General features: G+C 34.8%; 1 pseudogene; it reads left to right on the top strand.

The window, feature by feature from the left end:
- Positions 1-14,420: 14,420 nt before the first annotated feature.
- LOC123636534 lies at positions 14,421-15,187 on the top strand (annotated as a pseudogene).
- The last annotated feature ends 325 nt before the right edge of the window (positions 15,188-15,512 follow it).

Here is a 15,512-nt window from a genome sequence, read left to right as displayed (position 1 = left end):
AACTGTGAGCCAAATATGCTTCTCTTTTCTGAAAACAAATGGAAATGGAAAGCGTAACATACCAAAACTTATGGAACACAGCAAAACAAAAGTAAGAGGAAAGTTTATAGTAATAAACACCTACATCAAAAAGTAGAAATATTTCAAAGAGAAAAAAAGGTAATAACACATCTCAAGGAGCTAGAAAAGCAAGAACAAAACAATCCAAATTAGTAGAAGAAAAAAATAATAAAGATCAGAGCAGAACTAAATGAAATAGAGATTTAAAAAGCAAAGCAAAAGATCAAGAGAACAGAAAGTTGGTTATTTTAAAGATAAACAAAACTAACAAATCATTAGGTACACTAGTAAAAAAGAGAGAATCATACATGAAAAAGGAACCAATACAACTGAGATCACAGCAATACAAAGGATCATTAGAGACTATTATGAACAACTATATTCCAAAACATTGGGAAACTTAGAGAAAGTGTATAAATTCCTGGACATATATAACATACCAAGATTGAACCAGGAAAAATAGAAAATCTGAACAGACCAAAAATAAGTAGCAAGATTGAATCAGTAATAAAAATTCTCCCAACAGAGTAAAGCCCAGGACTTAATAGCTTTACTGCTGAATTCTATAAAACTTTTAAACAAAAACTAATACCAATTCTTCTCAAACTATTCTTAAAAATTGAAGAGAAGGGAATTCTGCTTGACACATTCTATGAAGCCAGCTTTACCTTGATACCAAAATCAGGGGGAAAAAACACACACACACAACAGAAAAGAAACCTACAGGCAATATCCCTGATGAGCAGATGAAAAAAATCCTCATCAAAATACTAGCAAATTGAATCCAACAGCACATAAGAAACAAACAATACACCAAGATGAAGTAGTATTTATCCCAGGAATGCGAGGATTCAAATTAATAAATGATACATCATATTAACAGAATCAAGGACAAAATACATATGGTCATATCAATAGATGCAGAAAAAGCATGTGATAAAATTCAACATCTCTTCATGATTAAAACTCTCAACAAATTAGGTATAGAAGGAACATATCTAAACACAGTAAAGGTCATATATGGCAAACCCACAGCTAGCATCATACTAAATGGGGAAAAGCTGAAAGCCTTTCCTTTCACAACTAGAGCAAAACAAGGTAGCCCATTTTTACCATTCCTATTCAAGGTAGAACTCAGTGTCTCAGCCAGGGCAATTAGGCAAGAGATAGAAAATAAAGGGCACCCAAATTGGAAAAGAGGAAGTCAAATTGTCCCTCTTTGTAGAAGACATAATTTTACATATAAAATCCTAAAAACGGCTGGGTATGGTGGCTCATGCCTGTAATCCTAGCACTTTGGGAGGCCGAGGCGGGAGGATCACTCGAGGTCAGGAGCTTGAGACCAGCCTGAGCAAGAGCGAGATCCCTTCTCTACTAAAAATAGAAAGAAATGATCTGGACAGCTAAAAATATATATAGAAAAAAATTAGCCGGGCATGGTGGCACATGCCTATAGTCCCAGCTACTCGGGAGGCTGAGGCAGAAGAAGGATTGCTTGAACCCAGGAGTTTGAGGTTGCTGTGAACTAGGCTGATGCCACAGCACTCTAGCCCAGGCAACAGAGCGATACTCTGTCTCAAAAAAATAAAAAAGAAAATAAAATAAAAATAAACCTAAAAACTCCATGAAAAAACTTTGAACTAATAAAAAATTCAGTAAAGTCACATAATACAAAATCAACATACAAAAATCAATGCTAATAGTGAACTAGCTGAAAAAGAAATCAAGAAATCAATTTCATTTACAAAAAAATAAAAATCCAGAAATAAATTTAACCAAAGAGATGAAGTATCTCTAGGATAAAACTACAAAATTCTGTGAAAGAAATTGATGTGGTCACAAAAAAAAAAAATATGGAAATGTATCCCATGCTAATGAGATTAGAGGATTTAATATTGGTAAAATGACCATATCACCCAAGCAATCAATAGATTAAATGCCATCTCTATCAAAATACCAATGACACACTTCACAGAAATAGAAAAAACAATCCTAAAATTTGTATGAAACCATAAAAGACCCCAAATAGCCAAAACAATATTGAGCAAAAAGAGCAAAGCTGGAGGCATCACACTAGATGACTTCAAAGTATACTAAAAATCTATAGTAAACAAAATAGCATGTTATTGGTATAAAAACAGACACATAGACCAATGGAACATCATAGAGAACTCAGAAATAAACCCACATATTTACAGCCAACTGATTTTCAACAAAGTTGCCATGAATGCACATTAGAGAAAGAACATGCTCTTTAATAAACGATGCCAAGAAAACTGTATATTCATATGCAGAAGAATGAAACTTGACCCCTGTACTCCACCACATATAAAAATAAAATCAAAATAGATTAAAGATCTTACACATAAGATCTGAAACAAAACCTGATTTTAAAATGGGCAAAGGATCTGAATAGACAGTTGTCAAAAGAAGACATACAAATGTCCAGCAAGTATTTAATAAAATTCTCAATATCACTAATCATTAGGTCAATGTCACTAATCATCAGAGTGATGAAAATCAAAACCACAATGAGCTACGATCTCACCCCATAGAATGAGTTTTATCAAAAGGACAATAAGTAACAGTTCTGGCAAGGATGTTTGGGAACTCTTACACACAGTTGGTGTTAATATAAATTAGTACACGTGTTATGGAACACAGTGTGGTGGTTCTCCACAAAACTAAAATAGAACTGCCATATGATCCAGCAATCCTTTTTAGACTTTTCAAAAAATTGAAGAGAAAGGAACAGCATTACACCTCATAGAGAAAGACACTACAAGGAAACTACAAACTAATATCCCTTATGAACATTAATGCAAAAATCCTCAAGAAAATACTAGCAATTAATTTCAGCAGCAAGTAAAAAAATTATATGGCATGACCAAGTGATATAACTATCCTGAGTACAATAAAAAATGCACCAGTCCCTTCCTCAGAAGAGGAGGTGAAGTCCTTGAGTGATTTTTTCACTCTTCTCTTGATATACTATATCTTAAATACTAAGATGTAAAATAACAATACTGAAATACTGACATAAACTCTATATACCTTAAGTTACATAATAAAAGAATAAAAGAAGGAAAGAAAAAGATATTTGCATAACATATGTATATGTGCACACAAACTCATTCTTAGCAAAATAGAAATATTCATGACAATTGGAATCCTCATTTCTGTAACTGGTCATGTGGTCCTCACTGCTATTTATAACTACCTTCTTTTGTTACTTACTTTGTATTCTCTTTGCCTTCAACAAGTACCTCAGCTGGTTGTGGTTCATTACCTGGTAGAGTGACCCAAACCTTCATTCCCTAAAGGTATGGGCAACTGGTAGTCCCACCTGGATTGGACTGTAGTAGTTTCCCATTGATCTTAGTCATAGGGCACGGTAATACTGATAGGCCCTAAAGACCTCCTGTATTTCCATTATGGAGTAGTAGTCCAATTTCCAATTTCCTTTTGGTAGTTGGATCAATCACCCCAGCTAGCATCATAACTCCCTTTTTAGCTCATTGGCTTAGACACATGAGGAATTTTAACTTTCAGTTCAGTGGAATCATTGTGTCACCTGGTAGAAGCATTGTTCCTTCTGGAATGTATGCCTCTAGGCCAGCAGAGCATAAAGTCACGGGAACAGGAAACAAAATTTCTTTTAGTGAGTCACTAGAGGTAATGGTGACTGCCACTCTTATTTCTACACTTTGGTTCCAAGCCCCATGAATCCTGAGTATGGAGGAAATGGTAATATATATTGTATGTTGATTCAGACTATATACAGCCTCTGGAGAAACTTGCCCCAGCCCTGCAAAGTATTGTCATCTAGCTGATGTGACTGTGTCTTCAAAGGGCCATTACAATGTTCTATCAAACCAACTGCTTCAAGATGACGAGGAACGTGGCAGAATATTCCATGAAGATGAGCCCCTTGCCATACTTCTTTGGCTGTGAAGTGAGTTCCTTATTCAGAAGCAGTGCTGTGTGGAATATCATGATGGTAAATAAGGCATTGTGTAAACCCATAGATGGTATGGTAGTTTTGGCAGAAGCTCGCTGTGTAGAGAAGCCAAATCCATATCCAGAGTGTCTATCCCAGCAAGGATAAAACACTGCCCCTTTCCTGATGGGAGAGGTCCAATGTAATCAACCTCTCACCAAGTCGCTGACAGATCACCCTAGGGGATGGTGCCACATCAGGGGCTCATTGTTGGCCTCTGCTGCTGGCACATTGAGCACTCAGCAGTGGCTATCCCAGTTCAGCCTTGGTCAGTGGAAGTCTGTGTTGCTGAGCCCGTGCATAAACTCCATCCCTTTTCCCATGGCCACTTTGTTCATGAGCTGATTGGGTGACGACAGGAGTGCCTGGGGAGAGAGGCTGACTGGTATCCACAAAGCGGGTCATCCTAGCCACTTGAATATTAAAGTCCTCCTCTGCTGAAGCCATCCTTCAGTGGACATTCATATGGGACAGAAATATCTTCACGTCCTTTGACCATTCCGAGATGTCTATCCACATATCTCTTTCCTAAATTTCTTTGCCATTAATTTTCCAATCACGTTCCAAGTCCTTGATCATCCAAACCATTGACTACAGCCCATGAGTCAGTATATAATTGCACATCTGATCATTTCTCCTTCCAAGCGAAGTGCACAGCCAAGTACGCTGCCCAAAGTTCTGCCCACTGAGAAGATTTCTCTTCCACACTGTCCTTCAGGAATGTTCCATAAAGGTGCTATTGTTTTTAGGTGGTGTCTATATATCATGCAGAACCATCTGTAAATCAGGCCCTATGCTTTCCTCTCTGTCAACTGATCATAGGGTGTCTTTGGGGATGAAGTTCTGAAATATGCCTTTGAATAAGCATATCAGATGATTTTAATATGCCCTAAATTTTTATCTATAGATATAGGTAGACAGATAGCTATCCTTGGAGGAATATGGCTTGACCCATAGTATAACTGATTATACTAAGATGCCTTATCAGTGAGTTTTATCATTTTATCAGGCAGACCTCTAGATTTGACTGAACATTTTCAAAAAAATAGTGAAATGTATATATAGAGAAGAGCACTATAAAGATCACAATAATGACATTCATGCTCAAAGTACAGAAATGATTGTCACAAATACCTGAATTATATTCCAATTTCATTTTGCAGCTTCAGGCAATTGAGATGTCCTCTTTGTTTCTGCTTTCTGAAGTACTAGAATGGAGGAAAATGTTATAAATGGCATTAAATAAAATATTGATGACTGGCCATCTATAACTTAAGTAATTAAGCTCTCAATAAATTCTGCCAATTCTCAAGTTTTTAGGAGCTGATTACTGAGCTTGCATTTCTGGTCTCCTTCTTACTGCCTGCCCCCCCTGCAACCCAGTGCTCATTAGCACTCACTCCCAAGAGTGGGCAGCAAATGGAGGGGAAGGTGGAATTCATGTCAATCAATCATGAATCACTTCTTAATAGCTCTGCTCATTTCTTGCAGTGAGAGAAACAGTACAAAGGATGGGGACAGGACATCATTGTGATTATACAGAAATAGAAAAATATAGTTTGCCAGTATGTACAGAGTGAATATGGCTACTCCATACATGCTTGCTGACTAGATGACTTTGACACATGCCAATAAAGTAAGTGGGTAGTCCTGGAAAGCAGTGGAATTTCATTTGCTTGCATTTGTTCGTTTTTCTCCTAAAAATATAGTTTAAATGATGATTCTGCTTCAAGAGGAGATGGAGTATCACAATGTGGTTTCTAAAGTGATGTACAGGGTTTTAAACACATCATTCCACTATCACATTCCCACGTCCTAAGAATAGGTTGATACACTATATTATATTTATATAGTTAAAAGTACAGGTTTGGGCTCCAGAATGCCTGGGTTCAAATTCTAACTGTGCCTTTAGCCAGTTAAATTTGAACAATGAGCTTTACTTCTCTGTAGCTCAGTTTTCACATCTATCATTCCGAAAAACTCTGTGGTTTTTGAGATTAAATGAGGTAATACATGAAAAGCACTTGGACATAATTATTATTAAACACACATTAGCCATTATTGTCTTATGGTATATTTTAAAAGAATTTTTCCATATTATCTTGTGTGATGATTTCAAATTTAAAGAAGCATGATCTTTTTCACTAAAGTTCTCCTCTAATTAACAAAATATTTAATATTCATTCTGTCTACCTAGAAAATATAATAAAGAATAACATATAAAGAAATAAATATAAAGGAATAAAATATGAAGAAAATAAAACCACCCAGAACCATTAGCCACTCTTAATGGTTTTGTGTATTTTGTTTTTTTTTTTAACTTTCTGTGTATATTTTTACCTCATTGAGATGAGATGGCAATACTCAAATTTTAGACCTACAAAAATGGCAATTTCATCTCATATATAATGTTGCGCCTTGCATTTCTGTTTATTATTTTATATTTTATGTCTATATATAAATGTTAATAATAAACTAGAAAATGGAGATTATTATTCCCATTTTATATTTTTAGAAACTAAAGCTCAGTATAGTTAAGTAATTTATCCTAAGAGACATGATTTGCAAGTGTAGGAGGTAATAATAAGGTCTAGGTCATTGACTTAGAGGAAAATGTGCTTTCTCTTAAAGCAAATCATCTTTTAAAATTATTAGTTGAAAATATAGATCATAAAATGGAATGTGATGAATAAGAATACCATTCTTATTTCCAAAAAGCATCATATCTGGTCTTCTGTCTCATCTTCAAATACTCATCTTCTATTTCATTTTTCCATTTCATGCACTCTCCAAAAAATGCTTGAAGCCTCCTCATTGTCAATTCGCCAAAGGTCACATCTTAAATGCCTAAAAATGGGTGCTTAGCATTTCATAATCACCATAGTACAAACACTATAATGATCTCCTCACCAAAATTATCAAGATTATTGCTCTGTTTCATCTATCCTTTTTTCTTAGCTGAAGCATTTTAAAGCAAATTCCAGATGTCATGTTATTTTACCATTTATTTTAGTAAACACGTCCAAACAATAGAAACATTTTCTCCTACAATGCTAAGGCCATTGTCACACACAATAAAATTAACAAAATACCTAAGTAAAAGTTAATACTCGTTATATTCAAATATTTTTGATTGACTAAAAAGATATGTTTCATGAGGAGGCTGAGGTAGGAAGACTGCTTGAGCCCAGGGGTTGGAGGCTGCAGTGAACTGATTGAGCCACTGCACTCCAGCCTGGGTGCCACGAGACCCCATTTCAAAAAAAAAAAAAAAGTTTTTCAGTTGGTTTTGTGACTCACAGTTCATAGCAGTTCTCCCTTACATTGCAATTTGGATGAGTCTTCCAGGAAGCATTAAGACGCCATTAAGAGCGTAAAAGATTTATTGGGAGTTAAAAAGGAGAAAAAAAGAAAAGAAAACAAGATTGGGTAGGAGGACCGACAGCCCTATGGTGTAGTTGTAGCAAAATTTGTGGCAGAACAACGGAAAACTCTGGAGCCCATTACAGATGTCTCATCTTGGAAAGAAATGGTGTACACATGTACCACATTGTTGCTCACTCATTAGCTAGAGTGGAGAAAAAAGGCTGAGAAGAACCTACAGGAACTCACATCTGGAGCCTGTCAGAGGGGTGGGGAGCCTGCGGACCCAAGGCCACATGCGGCCCTACAGCAGCGCACCAGCATGCCTGGCTAGTTTTTTAATGTTTTGTAGAGATAAGGTCTCACTATGTTGCTCAGGCTGGTCTCGAACCCCTGGCCTCAAGTGACACTCCCACCTTAGCCTCTCAAAGAGCTAGGATTACAGACATGAACCACCGCACCCAGCTTCCACTAAAATTTTGATGAAAATAATGAAGACTTCTGCTCCCCAAAACTACTAAATGCACAAATAAATAGAATTATATATTTACTCATGGACCTCCCCCACACATTGAAATTAAGAACTACTCCTCTAAATAATGCTTATTACTTTGTAAATTGAGTACATTCTCTTGTCCATTTTAATAATATAGGTCAAACTATAACAGTACCCATTCTTCCAGGTAAGAACCCCTCCTGTGCTTTGTGTTTTTTTAATTTGTGACTTTTCATTTTGAAATTAATTCCAGTTTATAAAATATTGCAAAATATAGTACAAAGGATTTCTCAATACCCTTCACCCAGCTTCCCTGGAACAAAGACTTGGTGACTATTTTGGACCATGTAGCAACCTTGAGAAGTGATGTCACTAAGGATAGTGGAGTAAAGGATCAAAGGAACGTGGGTTCTGAATAATTGTGGAGCTGCAACACCAGCTGAGGACTGCCTGCTCTGGACCTCTTATTGGTGGGAGAGAAATAAACCTCTTTTTGTGTAGCCACTATTGTGGGCTTTCTATTATATGCAGGATAATTTCTTCTTAACTGATATCTAAAGGCTTCTCACACCCCATCCCCATTACTATCATTCTAAGAATGTCCTGTAATGTTATATATTATTTTACTGCATATTGATCCTTTCCATGTTGTATTATTCCATAATACTGTTGGGAAGGAATTATATTCTGAAATACGGCTTCTGGATATTCATAATAAGCAGACATTATAACTTTTACACACAGTTATACAGGTTTATATACTTTCTAAACCCAACAGATCAGTAATGATAAGTATACCTTTATTATATGTAATCCCTATCCCAAATCATCTTTGAACTAGAAAACCTATCTTATGCTTTGAAATCAGATGTGCTTGGACTATTCAGCAGCTGTCTATGTAGTCAAAATGTGTCACAAATTCCCTATTCTAATAGTATCATTTGATTATTACCACATGGTTATAAGGTAGACAGGATGGAAATTATTGTTATTTAATGACTAAACTGTGATAAGATATAGCAAAATAACTTCCTCATGGTCTCATGCTGTTGAGTTATAGAATCAGGGATAGAAAATACTGTTTCTGTCCCTTGCTCTATGTCTACTCTTTAATACATACCAGAAAAAGCATCTATCTATAATAAAAACCCATGTGGAATATTTTTTAAAATATTGAATTTTAACACATGATAATTTCCAAATCCTTTAAATTGTATTATTTTTAGTGCCTCATATATTATTTTTTTACTTTCAAAAGAAGTCATTTCAAAATAAGTAGTAAGGGCTTAAATATATATTATCAGGTATCATCTCTGTAACAGCAAACAAATCACATACTTCAATTTAATTTATATCCTGAATGGTTAGTAAAAATGAAGCTGTATTATTTTTTATGTTTGTAGCCAAGTCGATTGTGATTTCCCCATTTCTGTAAGTTAATTGAAACTGATATTATAATATTACTTATTCCATAGTATATTTTTTACACCATGAATACAATGTAATTTTAACAACAAGAATTACTGTGGCTAATGTTTACTTTTTGCTTCTTATTACAATTCATAAGTCATATACATATTTTAAATAAATTTTACTTGGTTAATTTCCAAAAGCTGTTTAGCTAAGTGTCCAAGGTAAGCTGTAATAATTACATGAGTGTTTTCACTAACAAAAAGATACGTAGGTTGTTTTTATTATAACAAGACACACACTCATGTAATCAGAATATTCTGTAACTAAAGCAGAATTTATATGTTTACTGGGAGATGAGGTAATTATTCTAGAATTGCCATGGAAACAAGGACATTTTAAGGCAGTCATCATTGAATCTTTATGACAGTTTATACTACTATCTCCCTATGTTTCAAATTTGCTTATACAGAAGTGTTGGTAGACTGCTAAAATAATTCACAAATTATTACATAGTTATTACCTTGCATTTGGTTCCCAGAAATGGAAAATTCATGCCTGCAAAGAATATGTCTGAGCATTCTTTTCTCATTTACCACGTGGTTGGTAATGTAGTAAAAACATTGCTAGCATATATAATAGTGCATAATGTAGAATACACATGATTTTCCTCATTTGTTGGTTTTTTCTTTTTTCTTTTTTTTTTGTCACATTGAGCTACACGTACCAAGATGGCTTGACTGAGAAATTAACTTTGCTTTTTTTCTCCCACTATTGTGAACTCAGCATTAAAAATTTTATAAAAAGAGAGATTTTCCCATCCTCATTCCCTCAAAATGAGGGAGCAGCGCTTTGGGTCTTAGAAATCTGGGTTTCCCTGGCTCCACAATAGAGGACTTTGATGTTAAAATATAGGATTCAGAAAATACTGTTTTTGAATTAGAGGAGAGTAAGAATATTTAGTGTCAAATGAGTAGAAATAAATTGTCCTAGAAAGAGTTGGGGTTCTTGAGACCATTAGCATTTTACTCTTCACGCAGCACTCCAGAAGTAGCAGAGCCTCTGAACAGTATGACTGTGTGTATGTGTGGCATAAAGCATGATGTTCTGGGACCAAGGAGAAAGCCCTGCAACAAAATTAGACAAGGAGAGTGTGGATGTTGTCACCAGAGAAACTTACTCTCAAATGGATCATGCAAACTGAGCAAGGAGAAAAAGCAGACTGAGTCCACTTAGAGCTGTGCTGTCTAACATGATAGCCATACCCACACACGGATATTTAAATTTGAATTTAAATGGGTTATAATGAGATAAAATTAAAAATCTAATTCCTAATTCACATTAGCCACATTTCAAATTCTCAATGGCCACCTGTGGCTAATGGCTACTATATTAAACCTCACAGAATAGATCATTTCCATCATCACAGAAAGTTCTATTGGACATATTTTCCCTAGACCCTATGCCATACTAAGGAGGGCAAAAATTAAAATGACTGAAATTTCGTTTCACATTAATATGTGATTTAGAAAATTAAGAAACATGGCATTTCTTGGATGCCCAGTTTTGAGGAAAAAATTTTTATTATCCCCATTAGATATTCTTTCTCTCTCTTTTTCTCTCTTTCTTTTCTTTTCTTTTCTTTTCTTTTCTTTTCTTTTCTTTTCTTTTCTTTCTTTCTTTTTCTCTTTCTTTTCTTGTTTCTTTCTCTCTCTCTTTCTTTTCTTCTCTCTTTCTCTCCTTCTTCTTTTTTTCCCCTCAAACTGCATTCCTATAATTCTCAAAATGTTATGTGAAAAGTCCCCACAACAAAAAAGAAAAGTAAAAAAGTTCATGTGGCATCTGATATTGTAATGAACTACAACTGAAAGCACATATTTCCTTAAAAGTTAGTATTTTCTCTTAAATTTGATATGAACATTTCTTTTCTAGTACCTGCAGATTCAAGGAAGAGGGGGAAAAATCACTCCCTCTGAAAACAACTAGAAAAACCAGAAAAAAAGTATAAAAGAAACATTTGTTTGAAAGATTTGGACATCTTTGCAGGCAGTAAGGAAAGGAGATTTGACTACAGAAGTGAGTCAAGCATTCAGGCCCTCTTTACCCTAGAAATCTTTACTAATGCTGACAGTAGGTGTTTACTAATGCCGATAGTATTACTAATGTATTAGAAGCTGAACTGAGCTTCGATCAGAGTCATAGGTATGGAAGAAGTAGAATTGGAGTTTACAGAACACCAAAGAGGAGGTTCCCTGGCAAACACCACAAAGCTCCAATGGGAACTTCCATAAAAGGCTACACACTATGAATAAGGGTAAACCAGAAATGGATCGGCCCTCACAGGGATGAATGAAAGCTCAGCTTTAAATTCTATCAATACTTCAGTGAATTGAAGCAATCTGGAATTATTAATACACCTAACCTAGTAGTCTGCCAAAAACAAACTAAATTTACTCTGGAAGAATATATAATAATATCTTTCAGGGCTTCAAATTATCTCTATAATGTCTCACATATAAAAACTAGAACTTACTGAAAATAAGTGAGATTATAAGGATATAAGTTTATATGACCCAAACTCTACAGATATAATAGATTATTTCTCACAAGAAATTCAAATAATTTCAAATAAAATTCAAATAAAGTTTCAAATGAATTCAAATAAATTCAAATTGAGAATTTTGAAGGAAAACTGAAATTTTTTTAAAAACTGAAAATTCTATAACTGAAAAATACAACAGAAAAAATTAAGAATTCAACGAATGAGTTACAGTTGAAGAGAGACTAGTAAACTGGAAGACAAATTAGAAAAAATATTCTAACTAAAGCACAGATATTGTAAAGAATGACAAATGTAAGAAAAGGTATATGGAAAATATAAGACATGATAAATAGGCATAATATATATTTATTTGAAGTCATGTACAGAGGGAAAATAAAGGAAATGATGCAGAAACAATATTTAAACAGAAAATGGCTGAGAACACTCTAAAATTGGCAAATGACATTAAGCAATAGATTCAATAAGCTCTGTGAAATCTAATCAGGATAAACAAAAACAACAACAGCAATAATAACATCAAAAAATTACGTAGAAACATCATAGTAAAACTTATGAAAACCAAAATAAAGGCAAAGAGCTAATATCATCCCACTCTCCCTAGCTCTGTGGTAGCCTTGGAAATCATCAGCTTTGCAACTAGAGTATCTTAAAAACCAGTAGCCTTGGTGCCGCTGAAAGAGAAAAACTTCATTTGGAGCTCCTGAAAAGACCCATCCCAGACAACTGTCACCATTTAACCCTTTTGGCAGTTCATAGAAAAGCTCTCTTCTCAGAGCTTGTATTTTTTTGACCTGACTCAGAGCTGTTAGATCAATGTTATTTCCAGTGCATTTGTAAAAAAAAATAATAATAATAATAAAATCAACAATGGTTTAATAACATAGCTGCTTGAGTCAGCATTATGAGTTGGGGCTAACAAGTGGCTGGTTAAAAATATAAAGAAATACTTGAAAATGACATGTCCATACGGGACTTTGATAAACCCCAACGTATACCTGGGAATCTAGAAGGTCGTGCACATACACAGAGCTGTATATGTCCAGGGTTAGGGGCTGGCCCAGGAAATATCTAAAAAAAAGCCCTAACCTAATACTTGTGATTGACCTTTAAGTTCTGCATGAGCAGGAACTAAAAGTTAAAGAAAAGTTTTAAACTGCCTGTTGGAGCATGGAAAGCATACCCCAACGCGTACACAGACACACACACCTTCAGCAGAGGCTGGGAGATATACACATTCATGACACTTTAGAAAATCTCTGTCTAATCGTTAGAGTAGCACTTAGCTAACTGAGCAGAGACTCCAGTGGCCACACTCAACAAAGATTACAGGCTTTAGAGAATTAGTTCAGGAAAGCCACTAAACAAACAAACAGCAACAACAACAGCAAAGAACAACAACAAATGTTGGGGACTGGATTTCCAGAGTTGACACATTGTATTATTTAAGATGTCCAGTTTTTACACACAAAGCAGCAGAAAAGTATGGCCTATTCACAAGAAAAATAAATGAAAACAATAGAAATTGTCCCTGAGGAAGTCCAAATGTTTGTATCACTAGACAACTAGCCCAGCTTAGCACAGTTAGACAACTCAGAGGGGCATAACTTAGTTGTTATAAATATCTTCAAAAAACTAAAAGAAACTATATATAAAAAATTAAAAGACAGTATGAGAACAATGCCTCACCAAATAATATGAATAGAGACATAAAAATTATTTTAACAAAGAACAAATTGAATTTTTAGAGTGGAAAGATACAATAACAGAAATTAAAAATTCACTAAAGAGTCTCAACAGTAGCTTTGAGTAGGCAGAACAAACCAGCAAATCTAAAAACAGATCAAATTAAATTATCCCATCAGAGGAATGGAAAAAAAAGAAGAAAAATAAACATAGGCTCTGAAACCAGTGAGACACCATCAAGTGTACCAACATACGCATAATGTAAGGTTCAGAAGGAAAGGAGAGAGAATGAAAGGGGGAGAAAGAATAATTGAAGAAATTATGGGCAAAAATTTCCCAAATTTTGTGAAAAGAATTTATCTGCACATCCAAGAAGCTCAACAAATTACAAGCAGCATAAACTAAAAGAGATTCACACATTGATTATCTCATATTCAAGCTGTCAAGGGCCAAAGGCAGAGAGAAACTTAAAATCAGCAAGAAAAATGTAGCTCATCATTACCAGGGATCCTTGAAAAAGACAATGTTGACTTCTCATGAGAATCAATGGAGTTGAGAAGGCAATGGGATAACATATTCAAAGTGCTTGAAATAATAGCCAAGAATTTTATATGCAGCAAAAATAACCTTCAAAAATTAAGGAGAAGGGTGGTTCCACACACACACATGGGTCATATTATCACAGAAGTGGATAGCTGGGCAGTAGTGGTGTTTTTTCTTTGGCAGAGTAAAGTACTCTGTGTAGATCTTGACTCTTCAGTGTCTTCCCTCTGGAATTATACAAAGTTCAAAAAAGATGTCCTTCATCCTTTGAAAAGAGCTTATTGTAAAAACAAAAAAAATAGATGTCTTAAGGATTTGACTCCAAGACCACTGTATTTTCTCCAGAAGGTCACTTGCACCAAGTTGAATGTACCATGGAAGCATCAAACATGCAGGCACCTGTTCAGAAATTTTAGCAAGCAATGATGTTTTGCTTGCAGCAGAAAGACACAACATCCACAAGCCTCTTGATGAAATCATTTTCTCCAAAAATATTTATGGACTCAGTGAGGACATGGCTTGCAGTGTGGCAGGAAATGCTAATGTTCTGACTAATAAACCAAGGCTCATTGCTCAAAAAAGTATTTATAATGGTTTCAGAAGCCAATTCCCATGAGCAGTTGGTTACAGCACTGTGTAATATCAAACAAGCTTATACACAGGTTGGAGGAAAATGTCCCTTTGGTATTGCATTACTGTACATTGGCTGGAATAAGGACCATGGCTTTCATCTGTATCAGAGTGGCTCTAATGGAAATTATGGGTAATGGAAAACCTTATGCATTGGAAATAATAGTGCTGCATCTGTGTCAGTGTTAAAACAAGAATGAAAGGAAGAAGAAATGACTTTGAAGTCAGAACTTGGTTTAGCTATCAAAGTGTTAAATAAGGACATGAATGTTAGCAAACTGCTGAAAAAGTGGAAATTGCCATATTAACAAGAAAGAATGAAAAACCATAATCAGAGTTCTCAAAACAAAGTGGAATAGTGATCAAAAACCATGAGAAATAAGAAACTAAAGCTAAGCATGAGAAGAAAGAAAGAGAACATAAATAAAAAGATAAATAGAAGACAAAATATTGGGATTTTAGAACTCATTCAGGGTGCAATTTCTGTGTAAAAGATTTCCTAATCTTCCAACCTGAGAAAGCTTTGACTTTTTTTTTAACTTGTGCAAAACATCACATTCTGAATTGTATGCTGGTCATTTCTGAATACTTTATTGTAATGATGATGATTATTTTCATGGACATTTTAATCTTATTTTTGTTGGAATAAAACTTGGAAAGAAGGGTAAATTTTTAAAAATGAAGGTAAAATTGAGACAGTCACAGATAAACAAAAACTGACTTTGTCACTGCTATTGAAATTATATTGGTATTAATTCAAATCT

The sequence above is a fragment of the Lemur catta genome, chromosome 4 (genome assembly GCF_020740605.2).
Source record: "Lemur catta isolate mLemCat1 chromosome 4, mLemCat1.pri, whole genome shotgun sequence".
Taxonomy (NCBI): domain Eukaryota; kingdom Metazoa; phylum Chordata; class Mammalia; order Primates; family Lemuridae; genus Lemur; species Lemur catta.
The sequence above is the reverse complement of the archived record's forward strand: the minus strand, read 5'-3'. Positions and strand labels throughout refer to the sequence as shown.